At 39.8% G+C, this 21,386-nt stretch overlaps 2 non-coding genes across 2 annotated transcripts; one reads left to right on the plus strand and one right to left on the minus strand.

Annotated features, from left to right (window-relative positions):
• The first annotated feature begins 8,204 nt into the window (after positions 1 to 8,204).
• Positions 8,205 to 8,312, plus strand: LOC130942462 (small nucleolar RNA R71). Its single transcript, XR_009071032.1, has one exon. It is a non-coding gene; the product is annotated as a small nucleolar RNA R71 (small nucleolar RNA).
• A 7,616-nt stretch (positions 8,313 to 15,928) lies between these two features.
• On the minus strand, positions 15,929 to 16,036 carry LOC130942818 (small nucleolar RNA R71). The gene has a single exon (XR_009071368.1). It is a non-coding gene; the product is annotated as a small nucleolar RNA R71 (small nucleolar RNA).
• Between the last annotated feature and the right edge of the window lie 5,350 nt (positions 16,037 to 21,386).

Here is a 21,386-nt window from a genome sequence, read left to right on the forward strand (position 1 = left end):
TTGAGAACACCACTATCAAATCAAACAATGCAAGCTGATAAGCAAAAGGTGAATCAAATCAGAGCCCTAAAATCGGAACCCTCTCAAATTTTAGAACCAAATGAAGGTGAATACATACCTTTTTTATGACAGTGAGCGAAGAGAGGACGATGCTGAGTGCAGATCTTCCCGATGGTGAGCTGAAGTGATAGCCAGAGCAGAAGGACGAAGAGGAGTGACGATTCTCCAGTGGCAAAGTGGTGTGCGTGAGTGGTGAGTGGGAAGTGGGGAAGAGGGGCGACGGTGACGGCGTGAGGGTGACGAGTGACGGCGTGGGGAAGAGGCACCGGCGTGAGGGTGAGCTTTCTCTGATTTTTTGTTGAAGCTCAATGGCGCGCGAAGGGGAAAAGGGGAAAATGGATAAAGGAGGCCAGGTCACGTTTAAGTCTATTAACATGGTGAAAACTGAAAAGTGTTGGTGTATATTTGGTCCCAGATCTATAAGGTAACATTTTTAAAGCGCACCTGAAACATGACAAATAGGTTACTCTTCAAAAGCGCTTCCTTTGATGTAAAAAGTGAATCCATAGCTTATAAGATAAGGCTACGCTTTATAAGTGATTTCTATAATATCTAAGGCTACACTTTTTAAATGATGCCACAATTGTGTGTTCTTTTCTCTTATAAAAAGGCAACACGGAGAAAAGCGTAGCCTATTCTAAGAATAGGCTACGCTTTTCAAATGTAGCTTAAAAAAAGTGTGGCTGAATGGGTGTTTTTCTTGTAGTGTTGTTCTTATTCCAAGATATTCATTCGCACTCAAGAACTTGATGAATGTGATGATTATGTGACGCTCATCATCATTCTCACTTATGAACGCGTGCCTGACAACCACTCCCGTTCTACAAGCAAACAAGGCTTGAATGTTTATCTCTTGGATTCTTTAACCGGAATCTTCGTGGTATAAGCTAGAATTGATGGCGGCATTCAAGAGAATCTGGAAGGTCTAAACCTTGTATGTGGTATTCTGAGTAGGATTCAATGATTGAATGACTGTGACGAGCTCCAAACTCCTGAAGGCTGGGCGTTAGTGACAGATGCAAAAGAATCAATGGGTTCTACTCCAACCTGATTGAGGACCGACAGATGATTAGCCGTGCCGTGACAGGGTGCGTTGAACATTTTCACTGAGAGGATGGGAGGTAGCCACTGATAACGGTGAAACCCTACATACAGCTTGCCATGGAAAGAAGTAAGAAGGATTGGATGAAGACAGTAGGAAAGCAGAGAGACGGAAGGGACAAAGCATCTCCATTCGCTTATCTGAAATTCTCACCAATGAATTACATAAGTATCTCTATCTTTATTTTAATGCTTTATTCATATATCATCCATAACCATTTGAATCTGCCTGACTAAGATTTACAAGGTGACCATAGCTTGCTTCATACCAACAATCTCCGTGGGATCGACCCTTACTCGCGTAAGGTTTATTACTTGGATGACCCAGTGCACTTGCTGGTTAGTTGTGCGAAGTTGTGTTTATACCATGGTATTGAGCACCAAGTTTTTGGATTCATTACCGGGGATTATTTGAGTTGTGAAAAGTAGTGATCACAATTTCGTGCACCAAGTTTTTGGCGCCGTTGCCGGGGATTGTTGAGTTTGGACAACTGACGGTTCATCTTGTTGCTTAGATTAGGTATTTATCTTCAGAGTTCTTAAGAATGAATTCTAGTGTTTCAAGGTGATGTTCTTATCATCACCAAAGCTGATTGATTCTCATCAATTTAGCTCTTGAATGCAATGTCCTGCTGAAGCTTGGCTAGCCATGTCTAATTTCTATAGACTGAAGCTTTAGACTAACATTGCATGATTCCTGGAATTCTCATTAAGAATTTTGATATCTTTATTTTCCTTTTCCACTTAATTTTCGAAAAAACCAAAAAAATTACAAAATCATAAAAACCAAAAATATTGCATGTTTCTTGTTAAGTCTAGTGTCTCATTTTAAGTTTGGTGTCAATTGCATGTTTCTGTTCTTCTTGCATTCATTCATGTGTCTTAAGTGATCTTCAAGATGTTCTTGATGATTTCCTTGCTCTGATCTTTAAATTCTCTTGTCTTGAGTATTTTTGTTGTTTGTCATATGCATTCTCATTTTGTTAGTGTCAGTAGTATACAAACTGCTAAGTTTGGTGTCTTGCATGCATTGTTATTTGATTTTAGTTGCATTTTGATTATTCCTCATTATTAAAAAATCCAAAAAAATTTTAATTTGTGTCTTTTGAAGTCAATAATACAGAGAATTGAAGATTCAGAACATACAGCAGAGGAATTATACAGAAAAGCTGGACGTTCAAAACGCCCAATGAAGAAGGCAAACTGGCGTTTAAACGCCAGCCAGGGTGCCTGGTTGGGCGTTTAACGCCCAAAAGGGTAGTGCTTTGGGCGTTAAACGCCAGAATGTATACCATTCTGGGCGTTTAACGCCAGGATGGCACAAGAGGGAAGATTTTGTTTTCAATTCAAATTTTTTTCAAGTTTTCAAAATTTTTTCAAAATCAAATCTTTTTCAAATCATATCTTTTCAATCAAATCTTTTTCAAAATCAATTTCTTTCCATTTTCAAAAATACTTGCTATCAATTAATGATTTGATTCAACATTTCAAGTAAGTTGCCTTTTCTGTTGAGAAAGGTTTATTGTTTGAATCATATCTTTTCTTGTTAACCAAGTCATTAATTTTTAAAATCAAATCTTTTTAAAATTGTTTTTCAAATCATATCTTTTCAATCATATCTTTTTAAAACCATAACTTTTCAATCATATCTTTTTAATCACATCTTTTTCAAAATAGTTTTCAATCATATCTTTTTGATTTCTAATTTCAAAATCTTTTTCAAAAATCACTTGATTTCTTTTCCACTCTTAATTTTCGAAAATCAATTAAAGTTTTTCAAAATGTTTTTAAAATCTTTTTAAATTATCTTCGAAAATTTCTTCCCCTCTCCTCACATCCTTCTATTTATGGACTAACACTATTCCTTAATGCACAATTCGAACTCCACCTTTCTTGATAAGTTCGAATTCTCTACTTCTTCCTTCTATTTTTCTTTTCCTCTGACACCTCAAGGAATCTCTATACTGTGACATAGAGGATTCCATATTTTCTTGTTCTCTTCTCATTCATATGAGCAGGAGCAAAGACAAAGGTATTCTTGTTGAGGCTGACCCTGAACCTGAAAGGACCTTGAAGCGAAAGCTAAGAGAAGCCAAGGCACAACCCTCTATAGAGGATCTAACAGAAATCTTCAAAGAAGAAGACATGGCAGCCGAAAACAACAACAATGCAAACAATGCAAGGAAGGTGCTGGGTGACTTTACTGCACCTACTCCCGACTTCTATGGGAGAAGCATCTCTATCCCTACTGGTGCACGAAATTGTGATCACTACAACTTCGCACAACTAACCAGCAAGTGCACTGGGTCGTCCAAGTAATAAACCTTACGCGAGTAAGGGTCGATCCCACGGAGATTGTTGGTATGAAGCAAGCTATGGTCACCTTGTAAATCTCAGTCAGGCAGACTCAAATGGGTATAGATGATGAACGAAAATAACATAAAGATAATGATAGAGATACTTATGTATATCATTGGTGTGAGAGCTTCAGACAAGCGTATGAAGATGCCTTCCCTTCCGTCTCTCTGCTTTCTTACTGTCTTCATCCAATCCTTCTTACTCCTTTCCATGGCAAGCTCGTGTAGGGTTTCACTGTTGTCAGCAGCTACCTCCCATCCGCGCAGTGAAAGCTAATGCACACACTCTGTCACAGTGCTGCCAATCACCGGTTTGGTTCCCTCCCCTACCGGAATAGAATAACTCTTTTGCGTCTGTCACTAACGCCCAGTAGGTTACAGGTTTGAAGCACGTCACAGTCATTCAATCATTGAATCCTATTCAGAATACCACAGACAAGGTTTAGACCTTCCGGATTCTCTTGAATGCCGCCATCAGGTCCTGCCTATACCACGAAGATTCCGAAGAATCCAAGAGATATTCACTAAGCCTCAGATGCTTGTAGAACAAGAATGGTTGTCAGTCACCTTGTTCATGGGTGAGAATGGTGATGGGCGTCAATCATCACCTTCATCATGTTGAAGAACAAGTGATATCTTGGATAAAGAACAAGCGGAATTGAATGGAAGAACAATAGTAATTGCATTAATACTCGAGGTACAGCAGAGCTCCACACCTTAATCTATGGTGTGTAGAAACTCCACCGTTGAAAATACATAAGCATAAGGTCTAGGCATGGCCGAATGGCCAGCCTCCCAATGATCTAAGATAGCATAAAACTCAAAGATAGCTACCAAGATGTTCCTAATACAATAGTAAAAGGTCCTACTTATAGAAAACTAGTACATAGATGAGTAAATGACATAAAAAATCCACTTCCGGGCCCACTTGGTGTGTGCTTGGGCTGAGCAATGAAGCATTTTCGTGTAGAGACGTTTTCTGGAGTTAAACGCCAGCTTTCATGCCAGTTTGGGCGTTTAACTCCAAGTTTTATGCCAGTTCCGGCGTTTAACGCTGGAATTTCTTGAGGTGACTTTGAACGCCGGTTTGGGCCATCAAATCTTGGGCAAAGTATGGACTATTATATATTGCTGGAAAGCCCAGGATGTCTACTTTCCAACGCCGTTGAGAGCGCGCCAATTGGGCTTCTGTAGCTCCAGAAAATCCACTTCGAGTGCAGGGAGGTCAGAATCCAACAGCATCTGCAGTCCTTTTCAGTCTCTGAATCAGATTTTTGCTCAGGTCCCTCAATTTCAGCCAGAAAATACCTGAAATCACAGAAAAATACACAAACTCATAGTAAAGTCCAGAAAAGTGAATTTTAACTAAAAACTAATAAAAATATAATAAAAACTAACTAGATCATACTAAAAACAATGCCAAAAAGTATACAAATTATCCGCTCATCACAACACCAAACTTAAATTGTTGCTTGTCCCCAAGCAACTGAAAATCAAATAAGATAAAAAGAAGAGAATATACTATAGACTCCAAATTATCAATGAAACATAGCTCCAAATTAGATGAGCGGGACTAGTAGCTTTTTGCCTCCAAACAGTTTTGGCATCTCACTCTATCCTCTGAGGTTCAGAATGATTGGCTTCTTTAGGAACTCAGAATCCAGATAGTGTTATTGATTCTCCTAGTTAAGTATGATGATTCTTGAACACAGCTACTTATTGAGTCTTGGCCGTGGCCCAAAGCACTCTGTCTTCCAGTATTACCACCGGATACATACATGCCACAGACACATAATTGGGTGAACCTTTTCAGATTGTGACTCAGCTTTGCTAAAGTCCCCAATTAGAGGTGTCCAGGGTTCTTAAGCACACTCTTTTTGCCTTGGATCACAACTTTATTTCTTTCTTTTTCTTTCTTTTTCTCTTTCTCCCTTTTTTCGTTTTTCTCCTTCTTTTTCTCCTTTTTTTTTGTATTCACTGCTTTTTCTTGCTTCAAGAATCATTTTTATGATTTTTCAGATCCTCAGTAACATGTCTCCTTTTTCATCATTCTTTCAAGAGCCAACAATTTTAACATTCATGAACCACAAATTCAAAAGACATATGCACTGTTCAAGCATACATTCAGAAAACAAAAGCATTGCCACCACATCAAACTAATTAAGCTAGTTTTAAAGATGAATTTGAAATCCTGTACTTCTTGTTCTTTTGTGATAAAAACAGTTTTCATTTAAGAAAGGTGATGGATTCATATTCATAGCTTTAAGGCATAGACACTAAGACACTAATGATCATAAGACACAAACATGGATAAACATAAAGCACTAAAATTCAAAAAACAGAAGAATAAAGAACAAGGAGATTAAAGAACGGGTCCACCTTAGTGATGGCGGTTCTTTCTTCTTTTTGAAGATCCTATGGAGTGCTTGAGCTCCTCAATGTCTCTTCCTTGTCTTTGTTGCTCCTCTCTCATGATTCTTTGATCTTCTCTAATTTCATGGAGGGTGATGGAGTGTTCTTGGTGCTCCACCCTTAGTTGTCCCATGTTGGAACTTAATTCTCCTAGGGAGGTGTTCAGTTGCTCCCAATAGTCTTGTGGAGGAAAGTGCATCCCTTGAGGTATCTCAGGGATTTCTTGATGAGAGGGGTCTCTTGTTTGCTCCATCTTCTTCTTAGTGATGGGCTTGAGGTCATGCCTTCTCAGTTGAACCGGCTTTGGATGCCATAAATGGTTATGGAAAAACAAAAAGCAATGCTTTTACCACACCAAACTTAAAAGGTTTGCTCGTCCTCGAGCAAAAGAAGAAAGAAGAGAGTAGAAGAAGAAGAAATAGAGGAGAGGGAAATGGCTTTGTGTGCGGCCAAGGAGGGGGAGAAGTGGTGTTGAGGTTGTGTGAATATGAAGGGGTGAAGAAGGGTTTATGGTGAAGAGGTATTGAGGTGATTGGTGAATGGGTGAAGAAGAAAGAGAGAGTGGTGGGGTTGGTGGGGATCCTGTGGGGTCCACAGATCCTGAGGTGTCAAGGAAAAGTCATCCCTGCACCAAATGGCATCAAAATCCACGTTTTGAGCCATTTCTGGCGTTAAACGCCGGGCTGGTGCCCATTCCTGGCGTTTAACGCCAGGTTGTAGCCCTTTTCTGGCGTTTAACGCCAGTCTGGTGCCCCTTTCTGGCGTTAAACGCCCAGAATGGTGCCAGACTGGGCGTTAAACGCCCAACTGCTAGGCTTACTGGCGTTTAAACGCCAGCAGCTTCTTCCTCCAGGGTGTGCTGTTTTTCTTCCTGTTTTTCATTCTGTTTTGCTTTTTTCATTGTTTTGTGACTTCTTATGATCATCAACCTACAAAAAAGATAAAATAACAAAAGAAAATAGTTAACTATAAAACATTGGGTTGCCTCCCAACAAGCGCTTCTTTAATGTCATTAGCTTGACAGAGGACTCTCATGGAGCCTCAGAAATACTCAGAACCGTGTTGGAACCTCCCAACACCAAACTTAGAGTTTGGTTGTGGCCTCCCAACACCAAACTTAGAGTTTGACTGTGGGGGCTCTACTTGGCTCTGTTTTGAGAGAAGCTCTTCATGCTTCCTCTCCATGATGATAGAGGGATGTCCTTGGGTCTTAAACACCAAGGATTCTTCATTCACTTGAATGATCAACTCTCCTCTATCAACATCAATCACAGTCATGATTGCTCCAAGGTATTTAGCAACTTGCTCTTCAGTGACATACTCATCCTCTTCAGAGGAAGAATACTCATCAGAGCTCATGAATGGCAGAAGTAAGTCCAAGGGAATCTCTATGGTCTCAGTTTGAGCCTCAGATTCCCAAGGTTCCTCATTGGGGAACTCATTGGAGGCCAGTGGACGTCCAGTGAGGCCTTCCTCAGTGGCGTTCACTGCCTCTTCTTCCTCCCAGAATTCGGCCATATTTATGGCTTTGCACTCTCCTTTTGGATTTTCTTCAGTGTTACTTGGGAGAGTGCTTGGGGGAAGTTCAGTAATTTTCTTGCTCAGCTGACCCACTTGTCCTTCCAAATTCCTAATGGAGGATCTAGTTTCAGTCATGAAACTTTGAGTGGTTTTGATTAGATCAGAGACCATGGTTGCTAAGTCAGAAGTATTCTGCTTAGAACTCTCTGTCTGTTGCTGAGAAGATGATGGAAAAGGCTTGCCATTGCTAAACCTGTTTCTTCCACCATTATTATTGAAACCTTGTTGAGGTCTCTCTTGATTCTTTCATGAGAGATTTGGGTGATTTCTCCATGAAGAATTATAGGTGTTACCATAGGGTTCTCCCAGGTAATTTACCTCTTCCACTGAAGGGTTCTCAGGATCATAAGCTTCTTCCTCAGATGAAGCATCCTTAGTACTGTTTGGTGCATTTTGCATTCCAGACAGACTTTGAGAAATCAGATTGACTTGTTGAGTCAATATTTTATTCTGAGCCAAAATGGCATTTAGAGTGTCAATTTCAAGAACTCCTTTCTTCTGACTAGTCCCATTGTTCACAGGATTTCTTTCAGAAGTGTACATGAATTGGTTATTTGCAACCATTTCAATCAGTTCTTGAGCCTCAGTAGGCGTCTTCTTCAGATGAAGAGATCTTCCAGCAGAGCTATCCAAAGACATCTTGGATAGTTCAGAGAGACCATCATAGAAAATACCTATGATGCTCCATTCAGAAAGCATGTCTGAAGGACATCTTCTGATTAATTGTTTGTATCTTTCCCAAGCTTCATAGAGGGATTCTCCATCCTTCTGTCTGAAGGTTTGGACTTCCACTCTAAGCTTACTCCATCTTTGTGGTGGAAAGAACTTTGCCAAGAAGGCATTGACTAGCTTTTCCCAAGAGTCCAGGCTTTCTTTAGGTTGAGAATCCAACCATGTCCTAGCTCTATCTCTTACAGCAAAAGGGAATAGCATCAGTCTGTAGACCTCAGGGTCAACCCCATTAGTCTTGACTGTGTCACAGATTTGCAAGAACTCAGCTAAAAACTGATGAGGATCTTCCATTGGAAGTCCATGGAACTTGCAATTCTGTTGCATTAGAGAAACTAATTGAGGCTTAAGCTCAAAGTTGTTTGCTCCAATGGCAAGGATAGAGATGCTTCTCCCATAGAAATTGGGAGTAGGTGCAGTAAAGTCACCCAGCACCTTCCTTGCATTGTTGGCATTGTTGTTGTTTTCGGCTGCCATGGGTTCTTCCTCTTTGAAGAATTCGGTTAGGTCCTCTCAGGTTCAGGGTCAGCTTCAACAAGAATGCCTTTGTCTTTGTTCTTACTCATATGAAAGAGAAGAGAACAAGAAAATATGGAATCCTCTATGTCACAGTATAGAGATTCCTTGAGGTGTCAGAGGAAGAAAATGGAAGACAGAAGTAGAAAATTCGAACTTATCAAAGAAGATGGAGTTCGAATTTTGCATTAAGGAATAGAGTTAGTCCAAAAATAGAAGGATGTGAGAAGAAGGGAAGTAATTTTCGAAAATTTAAGTAAAAGATTTTGAAAACATTTTGAAAAGCACTTAATTGATTTTCGAAAATAAAAGTGGAAAAGAAATCAAGTGAAAAAGATTTTGAAATTAGAAATCAAAAAGATTTGATTGAAAACTATTTTGAAAAAGATGTGGTTTAAGAAGATATGATTGGTTTTAAAAAGATGTGATTGAAAAGATATGATTTGAAAACAATTTTAAAAAGATATGATTTGAAAACAATTTTAAAAAAGATTTGATTTTGAAAACAATTTAAAAAGATTTGATTTTAAAAATTAATGACTTGCCTAACAAGAAAAGATATGATTCAAACATAAAACCTTCCTCAACAGAAAAGGCAAAAAATGTTCAATCAAATCTTTAATTGCTAGTAAGTATCTTTGAAAAAGGAAAGAAATTGATTTTGAAAACATTTGATTGAAAAGATATGATTTGAAAAAGATTTGATTTTGAAAAACTTTGAAAACTTGAAAAAAATTGATTTTGAAAACAAAATCTTCCCCCTTTGCCATCCTGGCGTTAAACGCCCAGAATGGTGCACATTCTGGCGTTTAACGCCCAAACTACTACCCTTTTGGGCATTAAACGCCCAGCCAGGCACCCTGGCTGGCGTTTAAACGCCAGTCTGTCTTCTTCACTGGGCATTTTTGAATGCCCAGCTTTTTCTGTGTGATTCCTCTGCAGTATGTTCTGAATCTTCAATTCTCTGTATTATTGACTTGAAAAGACACAAATTAAAAATATTTTTGGATTTTTAATAATGAGGAATAATAAAAAATGCAACTAAAATCAAATAACAATGCATGCAAGACACCAAACTTAGCAGTTTGTATACTATTGACACTAACAAGATGAGAATGCATATGAGAAACAACAAAATGCTCAAGTCAATAGAATTCAAAGATCAAAACAAGGAAATCATCAAGAACAACTTGAAGATTAATTAAGACACATGCATAAATTCGAAAAATGCAAGAAAAACAGAAACATGCAATTGACACCAAACTTAAGATGAGACTCTAGACTCAAACAAAAAATATTTTTGGTTTTTTTTTTATGATTTTGTAATTTTTTTTTGGCTTTTTCGAAAATTAAGTGGAAAAGAAAATAAAGGTATCAAAATTCTTAATGAGAATTCCAGGAATCATGCAATGTTAGTCTAAAGCTTTAGTCTAAAGGAATTAGACATGGCCGGCTAAGCTTCAGCAGGACATTGCATTCAAGAGCTAAATTGATGATGATCAATCAGCTTTGGTGATGATAAGAACATCACCTTGAAACACTAGAATTCATTCTTAAGAACTCTGAAGAAAAATAATACCTAATCTAAGCAACAAGATGAACCGTCAGTTGTCCATACACAAGAACAATCCCCGGCAACGGCGCCAAAAACTTGGTGCACGAAATTGTGATCACTACAACTTCGCACAACTAACCAGCAAGTGCACTGGGTCGTCCAAGTAATAAACCTTACGCGAGTAAGGGTCGATCCCACGGAGATTGTTGGTATGAAGCAAGCTATGGTCACCTTGTAAATCTCAGTCAGGCAGATTCAAATGGGTATAGATGATGAACGAAAATAACATAAAGATAAAGATAGAGATACTTATGTATATCATTGGTGTGAGAGCTTCAGACAAACGTATGAAGATGCCTTCCCTTCCGTCTCTCTGCTTTCTTACTGTCTTCATCCAATCCTTCTTACTCCTTTCCATGGCAAGCTCGTGTAGGGTTTCACTGTTGTCAGCAGCTACCTCCCATCCGCGCAGTGAAAGCTAATGCACACACTCTGTCACAGTGCTGCCAATCACCGGTTTGGTTCCCTCCCCTACCGGAATAGAATAACTCTTTTGCGTCTGTCACTAACGCCCAGTAGGTTACAGGTTTGAAGCACGTCACAGTCATTCAATCATTGAATCCTACTCAGAATACCACAGACAAGGTTTAGACCTTCCGGATTCTCTTGAATGCCACCATCAGGTCCTGCCTATACCACGAAGATTCCGAAGAATCCAAGAGATATTCACTAAGCCTCAGATGCTTGTAGAACAAGAATGGTTGTCAGTCACCTTGTTCATGGGTGAGAATGGTGATGGGCGTCAATCATCACCTTCATCATGTTGAAGAACAAGTGATATCTTGGATAAAGAACAAGTGGAATTGAATGGAAGAACAATAGTAATTGCATTAATACTCGAGGTACAGCAGAGCTCCACACCTTAATCTATGGTGTGTAGAAACTCCACCGTTGAAAATACATAAGCATAAGGTCTAGGCATGGCCGAATGGCCAGCCTCCCAATGATCTAAGATAGCATAAAACTCAAAGATAGCTACCAAGATGTTCCTAATACAATAGTAAAAGGTCCTACTTATAGAAAACTAGTACATAGATGAGTAAATGACATAAAAAATCCACTTCCGGGCCCACTTGGTGTGTGCTTGGGCTGAGCAATGAAGCATTTTCGTGTAGAGACGTTTTCTGGAGTTAAACGCCAGCTTTCATGCCAGTTTGGGCGTTTAACTCCAAGTTTTATGCCAGTTCCGGCGTTTAACGCTGGAATTTCTTGAGGTGACTTTGAACGCCGGTTTGGGCCATCAAATCTTGGGCAAAGTATGGACTATTATATATTGCTGGAAAGCCCAGGATGTCTACTTTCCAACGCCGTTGAGAGCGCGCCAATTGGGCTTCTGTAGCTCCAGAAAATCCACTTCGAGTGCAGGGAGGTCAGAATCCAACAGCATCTGCAGTCCTTTTCAGTCTCTGAATCAGATTTTTGCTCAGGTCCCTCAATTTCAGCCAGAAAATACCTGAAATCACAGAAAAACACACAAACTCATAGTAAAGTCCAGAAAAGTGAATTTTAAATAAAAACTAATAAAAATGTACTAAAATCTAACTAAAAGATATCAAAAACATACTAAAAACAATGCCAAAAAGTATACAAATTATCCGCTCATCAAGGCTTAAGCTCAAAGTTGTTTGCTCCAATGGTAGGTGATGAGCGGATAATTTGTATACTTTTTGGCATTGTTTTTAGTATGATCTAGTTAGTTTTTATTATATTTTTATTAGTTTTTAGTTAAAATTCACTTTTCTGGACTTTACTATGAGTTTGTGTGTTTTTCTGTGATTTCAGGTATTTTCTGGCTGAAATTGAGGGACCTGAGCAAAAATCTGATTCAGAGACCAAAAAGGACTGCAGATGCTGTTGGATTCTGACCTCCCTGCACTCGAAGTGGATTTTCTGGAGCTACAGAAGCCCAATTGGCGCGCTCTCAACGGCGTTGGAAAGTAGACATCCAGGGCTTTCCAGCAATATATAATAGTCCATACTTTGTCCAAGATTTGATGGCCCAAACCCGCGAAGCAATCCGGCCTCAGGAATTCCAGCGTTAAACGCCGGAACAGGAATAAAAGTTGGAGTTAAACGCCCAAACTGGCATGGGAGCTGGCGTTTAACTCCAGAAAAGGTCTCTACACGAATTTCCTTGATTGCTCAGCCCAAGCACACACCAAGTGGACCCGGAAGTGGATTTTTATGTCATTTACTCATTTCTGTACACCTTAGGTTACTAGTTTACTATTAATAGGACCTTTTACTATTGTATTAGTAGACTTTGGTAGCTATCTTCACTTTTATGCTATCTTAGATCTTTGGGAGGCTGGCCATTCGGCCATGCCTAGACCCTGTTCTTATGTATTTTCAACGGTGGAGTTTCTACACACCATAGATTAAGGGTGTGGAGCTCTGCTGTACCTCGAGTATTAATGCAATTACTATTGTTCTTCCATTCAATTCCGCTTGTTCTTTTACCAAGATATCACTTGTTCTTCACCTATGAACAAGGTGACTGACAACCATTCTTGTTCTACAAGCATCTGAGGCTTAGTGAATATCTCTTGGATTTCCGATTGCACGATGCATGGTTGATCGCCTGACAACCGAGTGCTCGCCTGACAAACGAGCCAGCCATTCCGTGAGATCAGAGTCTTCGTGGTATAGGCAAGAACTGATGGCAGCATTCAAGAGAATCCGGAAGGTCTAACCTTGTCTGTGGTGTTCTGAGTAGGATTCAATGATTGAATGACTGTGACGTGCTTCAAACCCTGAGGGCGGGGCGTTAGTGATAACGCAAAAGAATCACTGGATTCTATTCCGGCCTGATTGAGAACCGACAGATGAATTCCGCTATGCCGTGACAGACATATGCAATCGCTTTCACTGAGAGGATGGGAGGTAGCTGCTGACAACAGTGAGACCCTACACGAGTTTGCCATGGAAAGGAGTAAGAAGGATTGGATGAAGGCAGTAGGAAAGCAGAGAGACGGAAGGGAAGGCATCTTCATACACTTGTCTGAAGCTCTTACACCAATGATATACATAAGTATCACTATCTTTATCTTGCATGTTATTTTCGTCATCATCATCATATACATTTGAGTTTGCCTAACTAAGATTTACAAGATGACCATAGCTTGCTTCAATACTAACAATCTCCGTGGGATCGACCCTTACTCACGTAAGGTTTATTACTTGGACGACCCAGTGCACTTGCTGGTTAGTTGTGCGAAGTTGTGTAATGCCATGGTATTGAGCCACCAAGTTCTTGGAGCCATTACCGGGGATTATTTGAGTTGTGAAAAAGTATTGTTCACAATTTCGCGCACCAAGTTTTTGGCGCCGTTGCCGGGGATTGTTCATGTTTTGAGCAAGCTTTTGGTAACATCAGAGCCAAGATCCGGCAACAACATCAAATTTTTGGTGTTATTGCCCGGGATTGTTTAGGCTGGACAACTGACGGTTCATCTTGTTGCTTAGATTAGGTATTTTTTTTCGAAATTCTTGAAGGTGAATTCTAGAGTTTCATGATGATTTGTTGAAATCTGGCTGGCTGAGAAGCCATGTCTAATCTGATTGGACCGAGGTTTCAACTTATCACCACAAGAGCTTGTTGATTTCGTATCAATCTTGCTGTTGGAGCAGTGATTTGCTAAGGCTTGGCTGACCTTGGTCATGTCTAGTGTTTTGGACCGAAGCTTTCTTTGAAAGCTTGGCTGGCTGTGAAGCCATGTCTAATTCCTGGACCGGAGCCTTAGACTAGCATTGCACTGATTCCTGGAATTCTCATTAAGAATTTTGATACTTTTTTTCACTTAATTTTCGAAAAATACAAAAAAATTTGCAAAACCATAAAATCTCAAAAATATTTCTTGTTTGAGTCTAGAGTCTCATCTTAAGTTTAGTGTCAAATGCATGTTTTGTTATATTTTTCGAATCCATGCATATATTTCTTTGTTTTGATCTTTGAATTCTATGACTTGAAGTATTTTGTGTGTCTCATATGCATTTTCATGTTGTTAGTGTCAGTAGTACACAAACTGCTAAGTTTGGTGTCTTGCATGCATTGTTAATTGATTCCTTTTGCATTTTGATTATCAAAAATCCAAAAATATTTTTAATTTGTGTCCTTTCAAGTCAATGATACAAAGAATTGAAGATTCAAACATGCTGCAGAGGAATTATACAGAAAAAGCTGAGCATTCAAAAATGCCCAGTGAAGAAGGCAGACTGGCGTTTAAACGCCAGCCAGGGTACCTGGTTGGGCGTTTAACGCCCAAAAAGGGTGCATTTTGGGCGTTAAACGCCAGAATGTATACCATTCTGGGCGTTTAACGCCAGGATGGTGCAGGGGGAAGATTTTGTTTTCAAAATCAATTTTTTTTAGTTTTTCAAAATCAAATCTTTTCAAATCAAATCTTTTCAATCAAATGTTTTCAAAATCAATTTCTTTCCTTTTTAAAAGATACTTACTAACAATTAATGATTTGATTGAACATCACAAGATTGTTACCTTTTCTGTTGAGAAAGGTTTTTAATGTTTGAATCATATCTTTTCTTGTTAGGCAAGTCGTCAATTTTTAAAATCATATCTTTTCAAATTGTTTTTAAAATCATATCTTTTCAAATAGTTTTCAAATCATATCTTCTCAATCACATTTTTTTTATATCTTCTTAACCACATCTTTTTCAAAATAACTTTCAATCAAATCTTCTTAATTTCTAATTTCAAATTCTTTTTCAAAAATCACTTAATTTCTTTTCCACTTTGATTTTCGAAAATCAATTGATGTTTTTCAAAAATGTTTTCAAAGTATTTTAATTAATTTTCGAAAATAAACTTCCCTCCTTCCCACATCCTCCTGTTTATGGAGTGCCACTCCTTCTCAATGCACAATTCGAACCTTATCTAACTAAAGTTCGAATTCATCTTCTCCTTCTTCTTTCTATTTCTCTTTTCCTCTGACATTTCAAGGAATCTCTATACTGTGACATAGAGGACTCCACATTTTCTTGTTCTCTTCTCTATCATATGAGCAGGAGCAGAGACAAAGGCATTCTTGTTGAAGCTGACCCTGAACCCGAGAGAACCTTGAAGAGAAAGCTAAGAGAAGCCAAAACACAACTCTCTTTAGAGCACCTGACCGAATTCTTCAAGGGAGAAGACATGGCAGCCGAAAACAACAACAATGCCAACAATGCAAGGAAGGTGCTGGGTGACTTTACTGCACCTACTCCTGATTTCTATGGGAGAAGCATCTCTATCCCTGCCATTGGAGCAAACAACTTTGAGCTTAAGCCTCAATTAGTTTCTCTAATGCAACAGAATTGCAAGTTCCATGGACTTCCAATGGAAGATCCTCATCAGTTCTTAGCTGAATTCTTGCAAATCTGTGACACAGTCAAGACTAATGGGGTTAACCCTGAGGTCTATAGACTGATGCTATTCCCTTTTGCTGTAAGAGACAGAGCTAGAATATGGTTGGATTCTCAACCTAAAGAAAGCCTGGACTCTTGGGAAAAGCTAGTCAATGCCTTCTTGGCAAAGTTCTTTCCACCACAAAGATGGAGTAAGCTTAGAGTGGAAGTCCAAACCTTCAGACAGAAGGATGGAGAATCCCTCTATGAAGCTTGGGAAAGATACAAACAATTAATCAGAAAATGTCCTTCTGACATGCTTTCTGAATGGAGCATCATAGGTATTTTCTATGATGGTCTCTCTGAACTATCTAAGATGTCCTTGGATAGCTCTGCAGGAGGATCTCTTCATCTGAAGAAGACGCCTACTGAAGCTCAAGAACTGATTGAAATGGTTGCAAATAACCAATTCATGTACACTTCTGAAAGAAATCCTGTGAACAATGGGACTAGTCAGAAGAAAGGAGTTCTTGATATTGACACTCTGAAGGCCATTTTGGCCCAGAATAAAATATTGACTCAACAAGTCAATTTGATTTCTCAAAGTCTGTCTGGAATGCAAAATGCACCAAACAGTACTAAGGAAGCTTCATCTGAGGAAGAAGCTTATGATCCTGAGAACCCTTCCATGGAAGAGGTAAATTACCTAGGAGAACCCTATGGTAACACCTATAATTCTTCATGGAGAAATCACTCAAATCTTTCATGGAAGAATCACGAGAGACCTCAACAAGGTTTCAATAACAATGGTGGAAGAAACAGGTTTAACAATGGCAAGCCTTTTCCATCATCTTCTCAGCAACAGACAGAGAGCTCTAAGCAGAATAATTCTGACTTAGCAACCATGGTCTCTGATCTGATCAAAACCACTCAAAGTTTCATGACTGAAACTAGATCTTCCATTAGGAATTTGGAAGGACAAGTGGGTCAGCTGAGCAAGAAAATTACTGAACTTCCTCCAAGCACTCTCCCAAGTAACACTGAAGAAAATCCAAAAGGAGAGTGCAAAGCCATAAACATGGCCGAATTCTGGGAGGAAGAAGAGGCAGTGAACGCCACTGAGGAAGGCCTCACTGGACGTCCACTGGCCTCTAATGAGTTCCCCAATGAGGAACCTTGGGAATCTGAGGCTCAAACTGAGACCATAGAGATTCCCTTGGACTTGCTACTGCATTTCATGAGCTCTGATGAGTATTCTTCCTCTGAAGAGGATGAGTATGTCACTGAAGAGCAAGTTGCTAAATACCTTGGAGCAATCATGAAGCTAAATGACAAGTTATTTGGAAATGAGACTTGGGAAGATGAACCTCCCTTGCTCACCAAAGAACTGGATGACTTGTCTAGGCAGAAACTGCCTCAAAAGAGGCAGGATCCTGGGAAGTTTTCTATACCTTGTACCATAGGCACCATGACCTTCAAGAAGGCCTTGTGTGACTTAGGGTCAAGTGTAAACCTCATGCCCCTCTCTATAATGGAGAAATTAGGGATCTTTGAGGTGCAAGCTGCAAAAATCTCACTAGAAATGGCAGACAACTCAAGAAAACAAGCCCATGGACTTGTAGAGGATGTTCTGGTTAAGGTTGAAAACCATTACATTCCTACTGATTTCATAGTCCTAGAGACTGGGAAGTGCATGGATGAATCCATCATCCTTGGCAGACCATTCCTAGCCACAGCAAAGGCTGTGATTGATGTTGATAGAGGAGAGTTGATCATTCAAGTGAATGAAGAATCCATGGTGTTTAAGGCCCAAGGATATCCCTCTATCATCATGGAGAAGAAGCATGAAGAGCTTCTCTCAAACAGAGCCAAGCAGAGCCCCCACAGTCAAACTCTAAGTTTGGTGTTGGGAGGCCACAACCAAAATCTAAGTTTGGTGTTGAAACCCCACATTCAAACTCTAAGTTTGGTGTTGGGAGGTTTCAACAAGGTTCTGAGTGTTTCTGAGGCTCCATGGGAGTCCTCTGTCAAGCTAATGACACTAAAGAAGCGCTTGTTGGGAGGCAACCCAATGTTTTATAATTAATTATTTTCTTTTGTTATTTTATCTTTTTTGTAGGTTGATGATCATAAGAAGTCACAAAACAATGAAAAAAGCAAAAACAAAATGAAAAACAGGAAGAAAAACAGCACACCCTGGAGGAAGATGCTGCTGGCGTTCAAACGCCAGTCAGCCTAGCAGTTGGGCGTTTAACGCCCAGTCTGGCACCTTTCTGGGCGTTTAACGCCAGAAAAGGGCACCAGACTGGCGTTAAACGCCAGTAAAGGGCAACAACCTGGCGTTAAACGCCAGGAATGGGCACCAGCCCGGCGTTTAACGCCAGAAATGGGTCAAAACGTGGATTTTGATGCCATTTGGTGCAGGGATGACTTTTCCTTGACACTACAGGATCTGTGGACCCCACAGGACCCTACCATCACTCTCTCTCTTCTTCCCCCATTCACCAATCACCTCAACACCTCTTCCCCAAAAACCCCTCACCTATCAAATCCCATCTTTCTCTTCACCACTCACATCCATCCTTCATAAAACCCCACCAACCTCACCCTTCAAATTCAAACCACTTTCCCTCCCAAACCCACCCTCAAATGGCCGAACCTTTACCCCCCTCTCTCCTATAAATACCCTTCTTCAACCCTTCATTTTCACACAACCTAAAGACCACTTCTTCCCCCTTTGGCCGAACACACTACCCCCCCCTCTTCCTCATTTCTTCTTCTTCTACTCCTTTCTTTCTTCTTTTGCTCGAGGACGAGCAAACATTTTAAGTTTGGTGTGGTAAAAGCGTTGCTTTTTCGTTTTTCCATAACCATTATGGCACCAAAGGCCGGAGAAACCTCTAAAAAGAGGAAAGGGAAAGCAAAAGCTTCCACCTCCGAGTCATGGGAGATGGATAGATTCCCCTCAAAGGTGCATCAAGACCACTTCTATGAAGTTGTGGCCTTGAAGAAGGTGATCCCCGAAGTCCCCTTTTTACTCAAAAGGGTGAATATCCGGAGATCCGCCATGAGATCCAAAGAAGAGGTTGGGAAGTTCTCACCAACCCCATTCAACAAGTTGGAATCTTGATGGTTCAAGAGTTCTATGCCAATGCATGGATCACAAAGAACCATGACCAAAGTGTGAACCCGAATCCAAAGAATTATCTTACTATGGTTCGGGGGAAATACTTGGATTTTAGTCCGGAGAGTGTGAGGGTGGCGTTCAACTTGCCTATGATGCAAGGAGATGAGCATCCTTTCACTAGAAGGGTCAACTTTGATCAAAGGTTGGACCAAGTCCTCACAGTCATATGTGAAGAGGGCGCACAATGGAAGCAAGATTCAAGAGGAAAGCCGGTCCAATTGAGAAGGCATGACCTCAAGCCCGTGGCTAGAGGATGGTTAGAGTTCATACAACGCTCAATCATTCCCACTAGCAACCGGTCCGAAGTTACCATAGACCGGGCCATCATGATCCATAGTATCATGATTGGAGAAGAAATAGAAGTTCATGAGGTTATAGCCCAAGAACTCTACAAGGTGGCGGACAAGACCTCCACTTTGGCAAGATTAGCCTTTCCTCACCTCATTTGTCACCTCTGTTATTCAGTTGGAGTTGACATAGAAGGAGATATCCCCATTGATGAGGACAAGCCCATCACCAAGAAAAGGATGGAATACACAAGGGACCCTACTCATCATGAGATCCCTGAGATTCCTCAAGGAATGAGTTTTCCTCCACAAAACTATTGGGAGCAACTGAATACCTCCCTAGGAGAGTTGAGTTCCAACATGGGACAACTAAGGGTGGAGCATCAAGAACACTCCATTCTCCTCCATGAAATTAGAGAAGATCAAAGAATCATGAGGGAGGAGCAACAAAGACAAGGAAGAGACATTGAGGAGCTCAAGCACTCCATAGGACCTTCAAAAGCAAGGAAGAGCCGCCATCACTAAGGTGGACCCATTCCTTGATTTCCTTGTTCTTTATTCCTTTGTTTTTCGAATTTTATGCTTTATGTTATCCATGTTTGTGTCTTATGATCATTAGTGTCTTAGTGTCTATGCCTTAAAGTTATGAATGTCCTATGAATCCATCACCTTTCTTGAATAAAAATGTGCTTAATTGAAAAAGGAAGAATTGCATGAATTTTGAATTTTATAATAGTTTAATTATTTTGATGTGGTGGCAATATTTTTGTTCTCTGAATGTATGTGTAAACAGTGCATATGTATCTTGAATTTGTGGTTCATGAATGTTGGCTCTTGAAAGAATGATGAAAAAGGAGACATGTTACTGAGGATCTGAAAAATCAATAAAATGATTCTTGAAGCAAGAAAAAGCTATTCAAAAAAAAAAAAAAAAGGAAAAAAAAAACCGAAAAAAAAAAAAATCGAAAAAAAAGAAAGAAAAGAAAGAAAAAGAAAAGAAATAAAGTTGTGATCCAAGGCAAATAAGAGTGTGCTTAAGAACCCTGGACACCTCTAATTGGGGACTTTAGCAAAGCTGAGTCACAATCTGAAAAGGTTCACCCAATTATGTGTCTGTGGCATGTATGTATCCGGTGGTAATACTGGAAGACAGAGTGCTTTGGGCCACAGCCAAGACTCAATAAATAGCTATGTTCAAGAATCATCATACTTTACTAGGAGAATCATTAACACTATCTGGACTCTGAGTTCCTAAAGAAGCCAACCATTCTGAATTTCAAGGGATAGATTGAGATGCCAAAACTGTTCAGAGACAGAAGGTTAAAAGCCCCGCTCATCTAATTAATACTGATCTTCACAGATGTTTTTGGAATTCATTGCATATTCTCTTCTTTTGATCTTATTTGATTTTCAGTTGCTTGAGGACAAGCAACAATTTAAGTTTGGTGTTGTGATGAGCGGATAATTTGTATACTTTTTGGCATTGTTTTTAGTATGTTTTGATATCTTTTAGTTAGATTTTAGTACATTTTTATTAGTTTTTATTTAAAATTCACTTTTCTGGACTTTACTATGAGTTTGTGTGTTTTTCTGTGATTTCAGGTATTTTCTGGCTGAAATTGAGGGACCTGAGCAAAAATCTGATTCAGAGACCAAAAAGGACTGCAGATGCTGTTGGATTCTGACCTCCCTGCACTTGAAGTGGATTTTCTGGAGCTACAGAAGCCCAATTGGCGCGCTCTCAACGGCGTTGGAAAGTAGACATCCAGGGCTTTCCAGCAATATATAATAGTCCATACTTTGTCCAAGATTTGATGGCCCAAACCCGCGAAGCAATCCGGCCTCAGGAATTCCAGCGTTAAACGCCGGAACAGGAATAAAAGTTGGAGTTAAACGCCCAAACTGGCATGGGAGCTGGCGTTTAACTCCAGAAAAGGTCTCTACACGAATTTCCTTGATTGCTCAGCCCAAGCACACACCAAGTGGGCCCGGAAGTGGATTTTTATGTCATTTACTCATTTCTGTACACCTTAGGTTACTAGTTTACTATTAATAGGACCTTTTACTATTGTATTAGTAGACTTTGGTAGCTATCTTCACTTTTATGCTATCTTAGATCTTTGGGAGGCTGGCCATTCGGCCATGCCTAGACCCTGTTCTTATGTATTTTCAACGGTGGAGTTTCTACACACCATAGA

Source organism: Arachis stenosperma, chromosome 7 (assembly GCF_014773155.1).
Source record: "Arachis stenosperma cultivar V10309 chromosome 7, arast.V10309.gnm1.PFL2, whole genome shotgun sequence".
Classification (NCBI taxonomy): Eukaryota; Viridiplantae; Streptophyta; class Magnoliopsida; order Fabales; family Fabaceae; genus Arachis; species Arachis stenosperma.